Source organism: Grammomys surdaster, unplaced genomic scaffold (assembly GCF_004785775.1).
Source record: "Grammomys surdaster isolate TR1022 unplaced genomic scaffold, NIH_TR_1.0 265, whole genome shotgun sequence".
NCBI classification, from domain to species: domain Eukaryota; kingdom Metazoa; phylum Chordata; class Mammalia; order Rodentia; family Muridae; genus Grammomys; species Grammomys surdaster.
In genome coordinates, this window is record NW_021604706.1 from 3,133,875 (window position 1) to 3,150,374 (window position 16,500).

A 16,500-nucleotide genomic window follows, 5' to 3' on the forward strand; every position below is an offset into this window, starting at 1 on the left:
ATATTGGGAAATTGGTCTGAAGTTCTCTTTCTTTGTTGAGTCTTTGTGTGGTTTAGGCTTATGTATAATTGTGGCTTCATAGAACGAACTGGGTAGTGGTCTTTCTGTTTCTATTTTGTGGAATAGTTTTAAGTGTATTGGTATTAGGTCTTCTTTGAAGGTTTGATAGAATTCTGCATTAAGCCCATTTGGACCTTGCCTTTTTTTTGGTGGGGAAACTTTTAATGACTGCTTCTATTTCTATTGGAGTTATGGGACTGTTTAAATCGTTTACCTGCTTCTGATTTAACTTTGGTATCTGGTATCTGTCTAGAAAATTGTCCATTTCATCCAGATTTTCCAGTTTTGTAGAGTATAGGCTTTTGTAGTAGGATCTGATGATTTTTTGAATTTCCTCAGTTTCTGTTGTTATGTCTCCCTTTTCAGTTCTGATTTTGTTAATTTGGATACTGTCTTTGTGCCCTCTGGTTAGTCTGTCTAAGGGTTTATCTATCTTGTTGATTTTCTCAAAGAACAAGCTCCTGGTTTTGTTGATTCTTTGTATACTTCTCTTTGTTTCTACTTGGTTGCTTTCAGCTCTGAGTTTGATTATTTCCTGCTGTCTACTCCTCTTGGGTGTATTTGCTTCTTTTTGTTCTAGAGCTTTCAGATATACTCTCAAGCTGCTAGTGTATTCTTTCTCCAGTTTCCTTTTGGAGGCAATTAGAGCTATGAGTTTTACTCTTAGCAGCACTGATTACATTGTGCCCCATAAATTTTGGGGTGATGTACCTACATTTTCACTAAATTCTAAAGTCTTTAATTCCTTCATTTCTTCCTTGACCAAGTTATCATTCAGTAGATCATTGTTCTGCTTCCATGTGTATGTGGGCTTTCCGTTGTTTTTGTTCTTATTGAAGATCTGCCTTAGTCCTTGGTGATCTGATAGGATGCATGGGATTATTTCAATCTTCTTGCATCTGTTGAGGCCTGTTTGTGACCAATTATATGGTAATTTTTGGAGAAGGGACCATGAGGTATTGAGAAGAAAGTATATTCTTTTTTTTTTTTTAGGATGAAATGTTCTATAGATATCTGTTCAATCCATTTGTTTCGTAGATTCTGTTAGTTTTACTGTGTCTCTGTGTATTTTCTTTTTCCATGATCTGTCCATTAATTAGAGTGGGGTGTTCGAGTCTCCCACTATAATTTTTTGAGGTACAATTTATGCTCGGAGCTTTAGGAAAGTTTTGTTTACGAGTGTTGGTGCTCTTGCATTTAGAGCATAGATGGTCAGAATTGAGAGTTCATTTTGGTAGATTTTTCTTTTGTCTAGTCTGAAGTGTCCTTCCTTATCTTTTTTTATAACTTTGGTTGAAAGTCAATTTTATTCGATATTAGATTGGCTACTACTCCAGCTTGTTTCTTGGGACCATTTGCTTGAAAAATTGTTTTCCAGCATTTTACTCTGAGGTATTGTCTATCTTTGTCACTGAGGTGCATTTTGAAAAGCCCCCCTCCCCGATAGGGGAGACCCCCCACTCAAGCCACAGGAGATTACTGCCACCCAATGACTCGAGACACCGATCTTGATGCAATCAGCATGAGGTTTAATGATTCCAGTATACTGGGGTTCCCTCGCATGCAAGCAAGAAGAGAGAACCCTGAGTTGGAGCTAAGAATATCTTTTATACCATTTAGGGGGTAGAACAGAGAAACAGTGACTAGGCACAATATGATTGGCAGAACAGTGTGACTTTTAAACTGATTGGTCTTTGGGGAATGAGGTAGCAAGGACCTCCCTTGTCTGTCTAGTGCTCTGGGCCTTCCTCACCCGCAGGTGGGTTCCCTCCCCTGTGGTCTGAGGAATGTTAATCAACCTCTCCCTTCCTCCTCTGAATGTTAATCCAGCCAGTGTCCTCTGACTAAGGAATGTGCCCCTCCCAGGATGTGTCCTGGGACAGTGAGATTCTTTTAATTTTAAATTCAAACCGAGACCCAAAAGTCTTAAAATTTCCTATATGCAGCAAAGTGCCAGATTCTGTTTAAGTATCCAGTCCGTTAGTCTATGTCTTTTAATTGGAGAATTGAGTCCCTTGATGAGTATTAGGGACCAATGACTGTTGCTTCCTGTTATTTTTGTTGTTAGAGGTGGAATTGTGTTTGTTTGGCTATCTTCTTTTGGTTTTGTTTAAAGAAGATCACTTTCTTGATTTTTCTAGGGTGTAATTTCTCTCCTTGTGTTGGAGTTTTATATCTATTATCCTTGGTAGGGCTGGATTTGTGGAGAGGTGTTGTGTTTTTGTTATGAATACCTTTTTTTCTCCATCTATGTTAATTGAGAGTTTTGCTGGAAATAGTAGCTGGGTTGGCATTTGTATTCTCTTAGGTTCTTTATGACATCTGTCCAGGATCTTTTGGAATTTAGAGTCTCTGGTGAGAAGTCTGGTGTAATTCTTATAGGTCTGCCTTTATATGTTACTTGACCATTTTTCCTTATTGCTTTTAATATTCTTTCTCTTTTTGCCCATTTGGTGTTTTGATTATTATATGACAGGGGAAATTTCTTTACTGGTCCAGTCTATTTGGAGTTCTGTAGGCTTCTTTTATGTTCATGGGCATCTGTTTCTTTAGGTTAGGGGAGTTTTTTTTTTTCTATAATTTTGTTGAAGACATTTACTGACCCTTTAAGTTGGGAATCTTCACTCTCTTCTATACCTAATATCCTTAGATTAGGTCTTCTGATTGTGTTCTGTATTTCCTGGATGTTTTGGGTTAGGAGCTTTTTGCATTTTCTTTGTCTGCTGTGTCAATGTTTTCCATGGTATCTTCTACTCCTGAGATTCTTTCTTCTATCTCTTGTATTCGGTTGGTGATAATTGCGTGTATGACTCCTGATCTCTTTCTTAGGTTTTCTATCTCCAGGGTAGTCTCCCTTTGTAATTTCTTTATTGTTTCTACTTCCATTTTTAGATCCTGGATGATTTTGTTCAATTTTTTCACCTGTTTGGTTGTGTTTTCCTGAAATTCTTTAAGGGATTTTTGTGTTTCCTCTTTAAGGGCTTCTACCTGTTTACCTGTGTTCTCCCGTATTTCTTTCAGGGAGTTATTTATGTCCTTCTTAAAGTCCTTTGTCATCATCATGAGAAGTGATTTTAATTCTGAATCCTGCTTTTTCGGTGTGATGGGGTGTCTAGGACTTGTTATGGTGGGAGAACTGGGTACTGATGATGCCAAATAGCCTTGGTTTCTGTTGCTTATGTTCTTGACTTTTGCCTTCTGATTATCTCTAATACTCTCTGCCCTTGTTGTTGAAGACCTCCGCAGAGGGGAGACCCTCACTCAAGTCTCAGAAAGTCACGGCCACCCAGTAATCTGCTCGAGACACCGTGTACCAGAGCAATTGCGAGGTTTATTAGGGCGTGACAGCTAGCTGCCGGTCAATTCGTATGCCCACACAGGAGCTGAATTGACCCCGACAGCCAGTTTGAGAGGGGTTTTTAAGGGGAAAAACCACAAACCAAGGAATGGGGAGGGGGCTCATGGTTGTTAAGGTGGCATAACATAAAAATAGTGGAACATTCCAAAGGAACCCAACCTACATGAGTTAGGATCAGGTGAAAACTCTCTGTACGCTTATCTTTCTCAAGAATGTGGTCCTGCCCTGTCACTGCGGTTCTCAGCTTGGTTCCCAGCTTGGTTCCACCTAGTTCACTTGCATTCTTTCCTTTCTCTTTGCAGATAGGCCAGTTCCAGTAATGGTGACTGGTCTTTCCACATTCCTAACTTGATTCATGGCTCAGTTTCTCCATATCTTTATAAAGAAAGCCTAAAGAAATTTTATATGTCTAAAAAGGATTCTATACACCCAGTATCTATAATTTTTCACTCTACATTGTCTTTGAGTGGAGCCTGTTCCTCCTGTGATACTGGTTGTGTCAGAACTCCTGAGAATCTAGCTGTCTCTTAGCTCTTGTGATTCTGGGATTCTGTGATCCTGAGATCCTGTTGTTTCAGAGCTTCTAGGAGTCAAACTTTCTCTGGGTGTTGCAAGGGTGGGTAGGGAGCCAGAGCCCTGTGTCTGCTCCAGTCACAGGTGTAAGCTGAAAGGAACTCATGCCTCTTGCTGGGCAGAGGTTTGTGTTTCCCTGGTTCCTGTGCAGGTCCCAGTTACACTGCATATTGGGAAAGATGTTGTGGCCTCAACTGTGATTTTGAATGTGTCAGAGATCCAGTGCTCCTGGGTATGTCTGATCTCCTGGGAGTCGAGCTTCTTCTGTGATTCTGTGATCCTCGGCATGTCAGAGCACCTGTGATTCTGTGATCCTGGGAGTTTCAGAGCACCTGGGAGTTGAACTTCCTCTGTGTGTTGTAGGAGTGAGTGCAGAGCCAGTGCCACAGGTCTCCTCCAGTGCAGGTTGAAACTGGAAAGAACCAGTTCCTCTGGCTGGGTGGGAGTTCCTATGCCCCTGAATCCCAGGGGTCCCAGTTACTCTGGGTGTTGGGGTAGATGTGGCCTCACATGTGGTCCTGGGTGTGTCAGAGCACCTGGGAGTCGGGCTTTCTCTGGGTGTTGTAGGAGTGGGTGCAGAGCCAGTACCCCAGGTCTGCTCCAGGCGCAGGTTCAACCCGGAAGGAACACGTACCTCTGGCTGGGTGGGGGTTCCTTCATCTCTGTGATCCTGGGTGTGTCAGAGCACCTGGGAGTTGAGCTTCCTCTGGGTGTTGTGGGACTGTGATCCTGAGAGTTTCAGAGCATTTGGGAGTTGGGCTCCCTCTGGGTATTTTAAAAGTATGTGCAGAGCCAGCGCACCAGGTCTGCTCTGGGTGCAGGTTCAAAGCAGAAAGACTCCTGCATTTCTTTAAGGCATTTATTCACTTCCTCTTTAAGAACTCCTTTCATCTTCATTTGGGTGGTTTTAAGGTCATTTTCTTGTGTGTCAGCTATGTTGGAAGATTCAGGGCCTGCTGTTGTAGGGTAGCTGGGCTCTAGTGGAGACATGTTCTGCTGACAGTTATTGATTGTGTTTTTATCTTGGCATCTAGGTGTCCAAGTTTGGGGTTAACATTTTGGAGATGGGTGGGTGGCCCCATCCCTCAACTGGGGGACCATGCCTAACCTCTAAATATGGTCTTGACAGGTTCTTCCTCCCCTTTGTAGGGTATTTCACCTAATGTCATCTCCATGGATCCTGGGAAGCTCTCGCTTTCCTGGTATCTGGGGCATTCTGGTTGCTACCTCCATTCCTCATCCCGCTCTGTTCAATTTCCTGACCCTCTCTACATCTCCTTCATCTCCTCCCATACTTGATTCGTCCCCTCTTTTTTACCTTTCCCTCTTCTCTTCATCCCAAGTCCCTCCCATTCTCCACTTCCTTTGATTATTTTGTTCCCCTTTCTATGTAGGACTGAAGCATCCACTCTTTGGTCTTCATCCTCTTGAGCTTCATGTGGTTCACATTATTTTAAGAAACACACACATTTTCTTCAAGTACCAACAAATAATTTTGGCTTTTAAATTGATGATAGTTTATTGGACATAATACCAAAATTAGAAAGAGTTAAAGAAATTATACTGAGTATTGGTAAATTAAGTTGCTTGTAAAGTTATTTTTCTTTTTTAAAAATCTATGTAAAAAATGAATGACTAAGTGCAAATTTGATAAATTATATAGATATGTCAATATAAGAAAGTCATCTAAAAGAAAATATGACTAATTCATAGAAATTCACACTGAAACACATTGTTTTCATAGTTTTAAAGATAGAGAAAAAATATTTATTATAAAAGGGGAGGAGCGCCAGGCGGTGGTGGTGCACGCCTTTAATCCCAGCACTTGGGAGGCAGAGGCAGGCGGATTTCTGAGTTCGAGGCCAGCCTGGTCTACAGAGTGAGTTCCAGGACAGCCAGAACTACACAGAGAAACCCTCTCTCGAAAAACCAAAAAAGAAAAATAAAAAAATAAAATAAAAATAAAAAACTGAAAGGGGAGGAGCAAAATATAATGTATGGCCTTTATTTACAAAATAAATATATAAACCATAATAAAATGAACATGCTTTATGATGCTTATAAGATAACAAAACATCTAAAACAAACCCAATCAATTGGAATTTAGATGAGTTATGATTCACTATGAAGGGATGAATGAAAATTATTTGTTAGTATACAGAGTTTCTATTGAAGTGAGGAAAATTGGAAAATTATTGTAAATAATAATGTTGAAGCTTTTACAACACTGTGAATAATAGTAAAATATCACAGAAATACACTAAGACTTTGAAATGAGAAACCTTTTGCATATGAATGAACAAAATTGGATTTACCACCAAGTCTGCAGATCCTGTTCTAAACATTACCCAACAAATTACAATACTCTAAATCATGTATCAGAAATACCTCCTATGTATACCGTTAGCAGCTTCTACTGCTTCCAGTTTTCCAGGTCTGATGTTATCTAATCCTTTTATCTTACTATAATTTCTTTAGATTATTTTAATTAATTATTTGAGAAGTGCATACCATATATTTTGATCACATTCACTTTCTACTGGCTCTCTTAGAAATTACTAGATGTATACCTTACTTGCCCACAACCCTCAACTTCGCATCCTATTTTTATTCTCCTTAAAATTTAACCAAGTCCAAGTTGTATTGTTATATACTCAAGAGTGTGATGACATCTGTTTGATAATTATTGAACTCACAGAGGCAATATTCTTGAAGAAAACTGACATCATATAGAAGTTACTAACTGTTAATAGATCTTCAATTTGGTATAGTGGCCTGTGAGTCATTCACCTAACCATGCTCTTCTGTGGGTCTTGCACTAAAATACACAACTGCTTTGACTTGATGAGGGCACCATTCTTGCTATATTTAGATCAACAGGGCTCTTTTCTTCCTTTTTTCCCCCTACCTTTATATCATGTAAACCATCTCAAAGGTGCAGCTTTTTCTCCAGTCTATTTACTCTAATATTTGTTCTCTCTAATGTGCCCAGTCATCTTTTGTGTAAAGTTCTACATTTTATAGAATCTGTGCCCTTAACCGATCAGATGGGCCGGGTGGTGGTGGTGCACGCCTTTAATCCCAGCACTTGGGAGGCAGAGGCAGGTGGATTTCTGAGTTCGAGGCCAGCCTGGTCTACAGAGTGAGTTCCAGGACAGCCAGGACTACACAGAGAAACCCTGTCTCGAAAAAAAAAAAAAAACCAAACCAAACCAAACAAACAAAAAAACCCAGATCAGATGGATTTCTCTATTGCTTTTCTTCCCCAAAATGTCTTTTAAAAAACACACCAAATTACATACACATCATTTCTGTTTGAACAAATGATAGTCTAGGGAGAATACAATATCAAACATGTAGTCCTGATGACATGATTTATTTAGGGCATTCTTTCTCCTTTCACCTCTGGTGTTCTTCTTCTCATTTTAGGTGCAAGTGTAGTCTCAAGTTGGGCACATTAAGAAAAGGCATGAAAAAAATACCTGCACAATATGGAGCCCATCAACATACTGTCATGCGGGTGGGCTCACCAGGCTTTCCCCTTTTCAAACAATACAAAAACAATTGATATTTTCTAGAGGGTGAAGTAAATGAGACCCTATTCTCCTGCATGTAATTCTAATTAAACTGATTGGGTCTCACCAAGAACAAGCAACATGAACTTGAAGAGCTGTGTGATAAGGAGGGGCATTAGCCTGAGTGGGAGGGAGTCAGAAAAGGGTAATGGGGAATAAATGTGATCAAATTATATTATAAACATGTATAAAAATGTAATATGAAATATAATTAATATATACTAACAAAATATTTGGAAAATAAAATACCCAAGAGAATTCTTAGCTTCTAAGGCTCTACAGAAATACTGATAACCTGAACAGATGCTTTAGTGTTTAAAATATGTTGAAAGAGGCAACATAGGAAGGAAAAACTCAAAGAAACAGGTATACCAAACCCTGTAAGATCTCAAGAACAGCAGCATAGCAAGGAGAATCATAGTTTTGGAAGAGGCGACATCAGGAAAGAGGAAATGAAGAAATAACCCTCTGGCTTTTCTGGTTCAGTTCCATCATGTTGTCTGGTTGTATGGCATTGGTACTTCACAAGCACTCTGGTTGAGGAGGTTACTCAGCACCATCTGTGAGATTAAAATAATTTACAACCTGATTTGTTCTTCTAAAACCTATGTGTTTTAATAAGGGTTTTATTATTGTGAAGAGACACCATGACCATGGCAACTCTTTTTATCGATTTTTTTTCAAAGTTATTTTTTAATTATTCACTTTACATCCTGCTCAGTGCCTATCTCCTGGTCACCCCCTCCCACAACACTTCCTCTATTCCTACTCCTTTTTTCCTCTGAGTGGATTCCCCTGGGTATCTCTCCATCCTAGCACTTCAAGTCTCTGCGAGGCTAGGTGCTTTCTCTCCCACTGAGACCAGATAAGGCAGGCCACCTAGAAGAACATATCCTACATACAGGCAACAGCTTTTGGGATAGCCCCTGCTCGAGTTTCTTGGGACCTACATGATGAACAAGCTCTACAGCTGCTATATATGTGCAGGAATGCCTAGGTCCAGCCCATGTATGTTCTTTGGTTGGTGAGTCAGTCTCCGAGAGCCCCAAAGTTCCAAGTTAATTGATTCTGTTGGTCTTCCTTTGGAATTCCTATCCCTTTAGGGGCTACAATCCTTTCTCCTATTCTTCCATAAGAGTACCCATGCTCCATCCACTATTTAGCTGTGGGTATCTATCTATATTTGTCTGAATCAACTGCTAGGAGCCTCTCAAAGGACAGGTATGCTAGACTCCTGTCTGAAAGCATAATGGAATATCTTTAATAGTGTCAGGGTTTGGTGCTTGTCAAAGGGATGAATCTCAAATTGGACCAGTTATTGGTTGGCTATTCCTTCAATCTCTGCTCCATTCCTGAACTCTGTATTTCTTATTGACAGAATAAGTTTTGGTTGAAAGTTTTGTGGGTGGGTTAGTGTCCCTATCACTCTACCAGGGTTCCTGCCTGGCTCCATATTCCCAAAGCTGTGAGTCACGGCTAAGGACATTTCTATTGTTTCTTGGGTGCTTTCCCTATCCAAGGTCTCTGTCTTTTTCTGGAGATGCTCCCTACCATTCCTGCCAGTTGCAGATTCCCATTCATTCACATGGCCATCTGGCCATCCCCCTGCCACACCCAACCCAGAACCCCTTACTCCCCTCCCAATTCCCTCTCTCACCCAGTTCCCTCCCTTTATTCTGCCTTTCAAGACCATTTCATTCCCCCTTCCAAGTGAGACTCAAGCATCATTAACTTCATTAAGGCTACAGCTCCTAATAGTGCCACTCCCTATGACCAAGCATTTCAAACACATGAGCCTATGAGGGCCACTCCTATTCAAAGCACCACACCAAGTGACATGGGCTGGTCTTCAATATACACTCAAGTTCACTTCTTTAATTTTCACAATGTAGTGGAATAAATGATGAGTCATTTTTTAACTGAGGGATGAAGCAGGAAATGTATACCAGATGATATGAGACAGTAAACAAGATGATATAATGTGAAGTGATCTTTGGTCTGTAATGGTGAATATATGACATTTCGGCCTTATAGAACCATAAGATGTCAAAAGCAGAAGATGGAGAAGGCTTACAGGCACATAAAAGGGACAAGCCCAGTTTTTTTTTTCAGACAAAATAGACCAAAGCACTCTCTATTCAGTTACATACTAACTCTTCCTATCTCAGCACTTGGTGAAAGGTAGGAAAATACCTGAAATAAGGCATTTTGAGAAAAGAAGAAGCAAGTGGCTTATGGAGAGATTGATGATGATGATGATGATGATAATGATGATGATGATGGCAGAAGAGGAAGAGAAAGAAAGATGAGGAAGAAGGAGAATTAGAAGACTGAATCTTTAAGTCACTTTTTGATACATCTCCTGAACCCAAGTTGTGATAATTTCTTACATGCTATAGTGGTCCTATCTAGTCATGTGGCGTTCCCAGTCACCCACTTTTAGCTCTTTAGGGTTCAAAATTGAGGCTGAACTTAATATGCCATGCTTTCTCTGCTCCATGCTAGGTAACTTGAAGAGTTTCCCTATCCAGGACGTCATGGGTTTCCAAATTCCAGTTAAACTATTAATGATCAGGGGACACTTTTCTCTGGCAAAGGAATTCAAAGACCAGGTGAGACATTCACTGAGCTCTGAGAAGATTTTGTTTTTGGATCAGAGGCTCTCAGTTTAGGCAGAAGAAGAGCATAAACACTATCAGCAAAGCAGGAAGTATTAACTTCTGAATAGTTAGTGAGAAGTTACTGACATTTCTTTTCTTGTCGGAACCAAAGGAAGTCAAAATAAGCCTGAGATTATAAGAGAAAAAAACGAATATGGTAAACATTTAGGACCACAGACACGACTCTGAAATCTTACGTATAAATGACATGTTTGTTGATAAAAAGTTACAACAGTACTAACTGTTATGTATCATTTTCTTACTATGCAGAAAGCATTTTCTTAGCAATATTGTAGGGTATGTCAATCACTGTTAGAGGTCTTCTTACTATATTCCAAGCATTCCCTATGTGTTGTTGACAGTGTGCGAAGTCCACTGTTAGAACAGTTCTTCCTTAGCCAGCCACTCAAGCATTGCCCTTGCTGGATTCTAAGCAGCAGGTAAAGAAAGAAACCATTATTCATACTATATGCCAAATATTCTATTAATATTTATCTTAGTGTCACAACTACTCTGATAGAATATCAATGTTTTGGGAGACAAAGTGGATCAGTGGTATAGATGTCTGCTGTGAAGCTTGATGACCTAAATTTAATCTCAAGGACATCCACAATAGAAGACTGACTCCCCCACAATATTCTCTCACATTAACAACAGAACACACACACATACACACACGCGCGCACACACACACGCACATCTGAAAAATAAATAAGTGAAAATGTATTAAAAGAAGACAATCAGTATTCTATTTATCAAACCCAATGCATATTGTGCTCTGTCTTCTCTGAAGCTGTCTCTAGGAATCATGTGTTATCAATCATACTCAGCATTGAAGCATATTGCCCTCCCCTTGCCCACTTGTGACTACTGAACACAGTTCTAGATTTTAACACTTTTTTTCTCCTATCACATACATATAGAAAAGTTAACACCATGATCATATATCACTTGCAATGCTCCACTAGAATCAAGTATGGACACTTCCCTCTCATTCTGTTTTCTGTCATCTCACAGGTGACATAGGAGGCTCTGGCTTTGGCATTGGATGTGACACCCATGCTAGACTGGGCAAGGTGAAGAGGGTAGGATTAGGCAGACTCACCAGGGTAGACCTTGGAGAAGAAAGTACAGGATCTAGATGCAGGTTCACTTGTTTGATACATATATGGCAATAATAATTTGTATACTTTTTCTAAAGAGTGATGAAGTAATAAATCTACACCAGATAATGTGTGGGAAAAGGCATTTGTCAGATGGCATAATCTGAAGTAGGCTTTGGTATATATACACATGCTTATATTTGTATATTCACCAACAGTGCTAAGCATTAAGCATCAGGTTTTACTACATACTATGTGTCACACTTTATTATAATTCTTCTTATAGTGTTAAAACCTCAAAGTCCACTCCCAGTGACAAATTTTCTTTAGCAGTGCCACACTTCCCACACCTACTCAAAGAGTACCATAAAATGAGGACCATTCAAACATCTCGGCCTATGGGTACATGCTCTTTCAAATTACCATAGTCATGCATTTTGATCAATTGGGTTCTTTATTGAGCTCACCTGCTCACCCTTCAGAAACTTAGCACAGATACTCTTCACCTCTATTCTCATTTTTAGAATTTCAAGACCAGCTCTTTTCCCAGAAACACCTCTTAGAGTGGAGAATTTTATTCTGTGTCATCAGTTTATTAGAGTTTGTGGAGCTTTAAAACATTAGGGAGAAATGTATAGTATGATAATATCAAATTTACTGTCTTGTCTAATTAGAGACTAAACAGAAGTATCATGCTATATTTCAGTCTACAACAAAACATAGTGCTACTGTAGGTAGGATTTAGTGAAAATAAATTTATGATGGGGTTGATATTTTTGACAACTTTACACAAACTAGAGTTATTTTAGGAGAGGTAGTAAAAATTGTGAAAATGTCTCCATAAGATTAGCTTGTGGACAAATCAGTGGAGGCATTTTCAGAATTAATATTTTAGGAGGGCACAGATTATTGTGGGTGGTGCCACCATTGAGCATGTAGTCCCTCAGATATATGAGAAAATAGGCTGTGAGAGCTATGCTGAGCAAGCAAATAAGCAGCACTCATCTATGGCTTCTGCTTTAGTTCTTACCTCCAGGTTTCTGTCCTGATTTATTTCCTGACATGACTTCCATCTCTGATGTGCTGCTACTGCCTGGAGTTACAAGCTGAAATAAACTCTATCCTCCCCACAATGCTTTTGCTAGTGCTCTTTCATCATAACAATATAACCTTAATTTAAAAAAAATTAAATGATTACTGCTCTGATCAGTGTTAAATGTTAAATATGTATAATAAATATATAAATAATTTAAATAGATAAATTTTATATAGGGAGTAAAATTAATGAGAACTGGAAGAAAAATGTAGTAGTATGGACCAGTCTTTAGGGAAGAACATGCCCGTAGCCACTAGTAACAGTTAGCAGTTGGTAGTCAACTTGGCAATGTTGTCCACATTACTACGGCTTTAGAGTAATGAAAAATATAGGAATAAAGGCATTATGGAATCGTCTTTGTTGGTAAGAAAGTCACTACAGTGAAGCCTATGACAGGAGAGTCCTAGCATGTTGCTTTCTGCAACAATAAGTGAATAGAAAGGTGGCTTCCAATTAAAATGTTTTCCCTGCATCCCTGTCTTTGGGACTTGGCACCTTGTCACAATTGGGACTAGTCATATTTCACTGATATCTAGTAGACAGAGCTCAGGGATGCTGCTAAGTCTTTTGTAATTCAGACAAGAGCACCCACAAAAACTTTCCCACTCCATTCTGGCCATAGTTGTAGCTTCAGAATTGCTGCATTAAAATAAGGTGCACATAAATGCGCTTTTCACAAGAAATAAATAGGAATGAACAGCAGTATGTGACCAGGTATAGCAGAGCAATAATCATTTAAGTTTTTAAAATTAAGGTTATATTGCTATGAGCAAAATAAACATGGGGAGGATACAGTTTATTTCAGCTTACAACTCCAGGTCATAGTACATCACATACGGAAATCATAAGTCTCTCTTCCCTGGAAGACCATTGTGTGAAACTGTGAAAGTGAAACCATGAGTACATTGGAGACCCCAGGATGTTGGAGATACTAGAGCCTAGGGATGCCTTCTAGGAAGAGCAGCATACAGAAAGTGGAACCAGACAAAGAGAAATGTGTGTATTACAGGGAGCAAAGCTGGGAAGGAAGAGCCATCTAAGGCCTTTGAAATTGGAAATCAAGCTACAGGATTTGGAATTTGCCATGATATATATATTTAAATTTTGCTTTGGTCCAGCATTTTATCAATGTGCTCTCTGCTCATTTTTGGAATGATAATGTACATTCTGTGCCATTGCATGTTGTAAGTGTGTAATTTGCTTTGAATTTACAGGGAGTTACAATTAAGAGATTTTCTTTTGTCAGGGTAACTTTAGACTGTTAAACTGTGTTGAGACTGAAAAACCTTGGGGACTTTTGAAGTTGGACTAAGTACATTTTGCATTATGATATGGTCAGGAAACTGGAGGTCAGGAGTTGAATGTGGTGGCTTGAATGAGAGTGACTCACATAGCCTTATGTATTGGAATATTTGATCCCAAGTTGGTTGGTGTAACTTTTTTGGAAGGAGTTAAGTATTTAGCCTTGTTGAAGGAGGCTTGACACTGGGGATGGACTTTGAGGTTTCAAACTATTTAACCCATTCCCAGTCCCCTGCTCCCTCTCTCTGCCTCCAACTTGTAGATCATGATGTAAGATCACAGCTGGTCTTTCTGTCATAGTTTTGAACTGCCGTATTAGACATTAATCCTTTCAAACTATAAGTTCCAAATTAAATGCTTTATTTTAAGTTGTATTGGTCATGATATTTTATCACAGCAATAGAAAAGTAATTAAGGCAAGTATGCTTGCTCCCAAAAGTAATTCCAGCTACTTGGGAAGCTAAGGCAGGGAATTTATTGATATGAAAATTGAAGGCCTAGATGAACAGCAGAATATCACAATAAACAAGATAAAACAGATATTGCATATAGTAGATAGCCTTCTAGGTTATTTCTGTAACCTGTCACATAGGTAAATCAATAGTTAAATCTTTAATTTTTTGAGATAATAGTTATTTCACAATTTACTCTTCACCTTCTTTTCATACCTTCCCATGTAAACTGCCTTTTATTCAAGTGTGTGGCTTTTTCTTTAATTTAATTTTTATTTAAATTATTTAATTTAAATTATTTTATTTAAATTAAATATTTTAATTTAATTTAATTTTTCTTTAATTATTGTCATATATGCACATACATATATATGTATATATATGTGTGTCTGTGTATACATATCATATAAATACAACTTGCTCAGTCTATATAGTGTTACTTGAATATACATATGCTTAGGGATGACCATTTAGTATTGGATAAACAATTGGTGTGCTCTTCTCTGGAAAAGGCTATTTCTCCATCTCTCTGCTTTCTTTAATTTTCTGGTAGTGCTTTATCTAGGGCAAAGATCTCAAGAGCTCTGCCCCTTCCACATTAGCATGAATATTCTTGCCATTCTTATTTGGATCATATTTAAGTAACCATGTTAGTGGAAATTTATGGGTATAGCTTCTGATATTTCTAGGAGACATGATCTTACATTGCTGTTTCTGTAAGTCTTATAATTATTCTACTTCTACAATGATCCATGACTCTTAGATACCAGAAATTGTGTTGTGTATGCATCAGTTGGGACTCAGCTCCAGAACTTTGCATTTTGATAAGATATTGTTTTCTGCAATAGCTTTCATCTGATGCAAATATAAGTTTCTTTGATGTAGGACCTCTGACATTCACATACTAACAAACATATCTACACATACATACACACATAAACGTACACATTAAAACACACACACACACACACACACACACACAAAGAATCAACATGAGTTCTAAACTTACTTGGGAGGAACTCAAATACTCTGTCTGTCCCAAAAATTAAATAAAATCATGAAACACTAGGGAAGCAGCCAGAAAGGTGAGGGGGATGCAGAGATAAGAGCAAAGGCCTAAGTCTGGGTAGAAGAGTACAGGGGCAGAGTCAGAGTCAGGGGCAGGGGCAGGGGCAGGGGCCAGGGTAGAAGCAGAGGGACAAAGGTACAGAGAGTCATAGGGGAAGAACAGCAGAAAGACCGAGAAAGACAAGGCCAAGAGAGACAAAAAGAGATGAGGATGGTGGGGGGAGGAGGCTGAGAGGCAAACAGAGGTGAGGATTGTCTTGCACTTCCCCAACTGGAGTGGGTTGACATGAGACAGAGAGTAGGACTCTGGTGTGGCTTTAAAGACTGATGGTCTTTGGATGTTCTAGCTCTCTAACTATACTAAAATGCTGGTGATAACTTTTTTTAAATTTATCTTTTATTGGATATTTTATTTTTTTATATTTCAGATGTCTTCCGGTTTCCCCATTTCCCCTCCCTAGAAACCCCCATCCCATCCCCCTTTCCTTTTTGCTTTTATACCATTTTAATTACATACAAGTATTAAGGTCAGTTCTAGGTTGAAGAACTACCAATATAATAGATACAAATAGTCCAGGAACAAGCAAGACAATAAACACAAATAGAGAACAAGCAAAGCAAAAAACAAAGTTCTGTTGAACACTCCCGTGATCACTGTTTCTAAGGGCTTATAAGGATGACCAAAATATCTGAGCCCACTCCTCTGTCCTAGCCTAAAGTCATTTTCATGTCTGAAATTACTTTATTGTTCTAGCCTAAGATTTAGATTCCTGTCAGGTGGTAGTGTGTGAGAATTACTCCTTTGTCTGAGAGTTTCTGTCATAAGAGCTGTAACACTATTACTTAGTACAAGGGGATAAGAATGGATCAATTTTCATTCTTCTACATGTTGTCCTCCAGTTGAACCAGCACCATTTGTTAAAAATGCAGTCCTTTTTCCACTGGACAGTTTTAGCTCCTTTGTCAAAGATCAAGTGACCATAGGAGTGTGGGTTCATTTCTGGGTCTTCAATTCTATTCCATTGATCTTCCTGCCTGTCTCTGTACCAATACCAGGTAGTTTTTATCACTATTGCTCTGTAGTACAGCTTGAGGTCAGGGATGGTGATTCCTCCAGAAGTTCTTTTATTGTTGAGAATAGTTTTCGCTATCCTGGGTTTTTTGTTATTCCATATGAATTTGAGAATTTCCTTTTCTAACTCTGTGAAGAATTGAGTTGGGATTTTAATGGGGATTGCATTGAATCTGTAGAT